The sequence below is a fragment of the Elephantulus edwardii genome, unplaced genomic scaffold, assembly GCF_000299155.1.
Source record: "Elephantulus edwardii isolate Elephantulus edwardi_28Jun2011 unplaced genomic scaffold, EleEdw1.0 scaffold00429, whole genome shotgun sequence".
NCBI lineage: Eukaryota > Metazoa > Chordata > Mammalia > Macroscelidea > Macroscelididae > Elephantulus > Elephantulus edwardii.
This window is the reverse complement of record NW_006400179.1, coordinates 9,312-11,801: the sequence shown is the minus strand read 5'-3', so window position 1 is coordinate 11,801 and position 2,490 is coordinate 9,312. Positions and strand designations below refer to the sequence as shown.

At 37.5% G+C, this 2,490-nt stretch overlaps 1 pseudogene; it reads right to left on the bottom strand.

Moving 5' to 3' along the window:
- Positions 1 to 1,086: 1,086 nt before the first annotated feature.
- On the bottom strand, positions 1,087 to 2,196 carry LOC102844751 (annotated as a pseudogene).
- Positions 2,197 to 2,490: the final 294 nt, after the last annotated feature.

The following is a 2,490-nucleotide window of genomic DNA, read 5'->3' as shown; positions in this document are numbered from 1 at the left end:
AATATACTTTATATAGATCAAAGATGGGATCAAAGCTAGAGTTGGAACATAAAGCACTCTTTCACAACGATATTTGTCAACCTGAATATTAAATTTAAGATTAGTGCATTAAATGTTTCCTAAATACAATTATTTGACATTTTTCATATTGATATAAATCAAGTAGGCATTATTTTTAAAAAGGTTTTTGCAGGTTAAACAGCATTTTTCTAGCATGCTGTGCACATCACAGTTTATGAAAAGCCCTGTTAAGAACCATCAACAGATAAACAAAGAGGGCTACAAGTGTAAGTCAGATTTTCCTCTTTACAGTGAATAATTTTCTAAATTCCAGTTTACAAGTGTTTAAAATTGTACTTCTTCGTGAGTACTTTTATGTTAATATAATTTGATTCAATATATATGGCAACAAACTGCAACATGTTACCGTTAGCATGTATCTTCTTTTTTGGGGGGAAAAAGCAGGAGGATGTGTATTTTATAACACTTACAATCACTGTCTGTAAAATAAAACACAATTATTTTGGTGATTTTACAAATTTCCCCCTCTAAGTGTAAATGCTACAAAAAATTTCTAAAAATTACATAACACTGAAAACATACTAAAAGCTGACTTCTAACTTTGTAATATTTCCATTTTACCGTGAAAGATAACTTAAAAAATACGACCTTGCTGGAACAGGCCACCTTGCTGTATCTTTAAAGAAGTGGTGAGAGCAAGAAATTCTATCGTTGATTGGTGGGATTTTGTAAATAGTTATTTCTCTAAATCATTAGAAAAATGTTTAAAGGTAAAAGGCATAACAAAATACAATGGTAGTACCTAAACTCTTCTGAAGGCAGGTAGCTTAGTCTAGGCTAAAACATCTTGCAACACACTGTAATCATCTTCCCCTCAAATGCCCTGGAAAACAAAACAAAACAAAAACCACCAAAAACAACAACAACAACAAAAAAAAAACAAACAAACCCATGAAACAGTATGACAGCAAGAATCAAAGAGCACAAATTATATTTTTTATGAAGAAAAATCTATAGCAAAAAGCGTATTTCTTTGGGGACATTAATCAATTAGCTTCTGACCCATTATGAAGATTTGTCTTTTCTATTACGGGGAGAGTCAACTCCGTTTGAAGTTACTGTTCCATTTACACCGTTTTCTGTTCCTTTTCTAGAAGATCTGCCTTTCGTCATTGTTGGCTTCTTCTTCACAACTGGTGCCTGAGATGTAGAATGTTCTCTCCATCTCCTAAGCTGGAAATTAATAAACTTCCACATCATGAAGGCTTGAGTAATGCAAATGGAGGCCAGAACAGCAATTCTAATGGCCAGTATGTTGAAGTTTCCGTTACTCAAGTCAAGCTTCTGATTCTCTGCTCTTGCGAGGCCAAAGCCAATAGTGAGCACTGAAAGGATCAAAGTCAGAAGTTGTCCCAAAACAAACAGTACCGCCCACACAGAAAACCCCTTCTGATACTTTTCATCACTAAAATAAAACAGGCGGGAAATGTGGGAAAGGAATTCAACAAAATAATGAAGTACCAAAAGAACAAGTCCGAGATGATTCAAGTTCAAAAGATAAGCTCCAACAATGTGAAAGAGGTAAAGATCAATGTAGACAAGCTGGTGAAGAATATCTTCTTTTTTTATTTTGTGGAAGTAGAGTCCAGGAAAAGAATGAAGCCAGTAAGCCAACTGTGATATGTAAAAAAACTTCATTTGAAATGTCATCACGTTATGGGGATAAGCCTTCCACAAGATAGTTGGGTCTGAGATGTAGTTTTCAGAGATTAGAATGAATGTGCCCCAAATGCAAGAGAAAAGATAGAATGCACTGAGCTGACCGGACTCATTAAACTTGCTGTGCTTTGTTTTGGAGAAGTGCATTCATCTGTTAATTTGATCCAACACATATTCTTGAATTATGGCATGAATAATTACTGCTACAAGTATGTAGGAGAAAACTGTAGCCAAATCTTTAATACCATAGTAGTAACAAGACACTGACTCTGTGGCTTGTTCTTCTGATGCAGAGAGGGTAACACTGTACTGAAGAGTAACAAAAATAATAGATGCTTTTGCTGTTATCTTGAACATGAGCCCCAGCAGGAAGACCATTGCAATACAGGAGACGATGTCCGCATGATTCTGCAGGATGAATTCATGGCTCTTGGTGCTCTTCTTGCGAATTGCCATGGTGGGGCCACCGCCCGTGCCTTCAGGTGCTTCACCCTAACTCCAGTCCTCCCGGCTGCTCACCGACAAGCTGCCGCCGCTGCCACCTCCCCCTGGCTGCTCCTCACAGCCTCCTGGTCTTTTCTTTCAACATGACCAAAGCATGTCACACTAAGACTCAGAATCCTTGCCTCCAATCCTTGCCCGGCTTCACCTTCTCCAGGACTAAACTGTTCTCCTAGCAGTCTATGTTATAATCAATACTCTTCTCTAGCACCACAGCTCAAAGTCATCAGTTCTCTTTCTATCATCCCT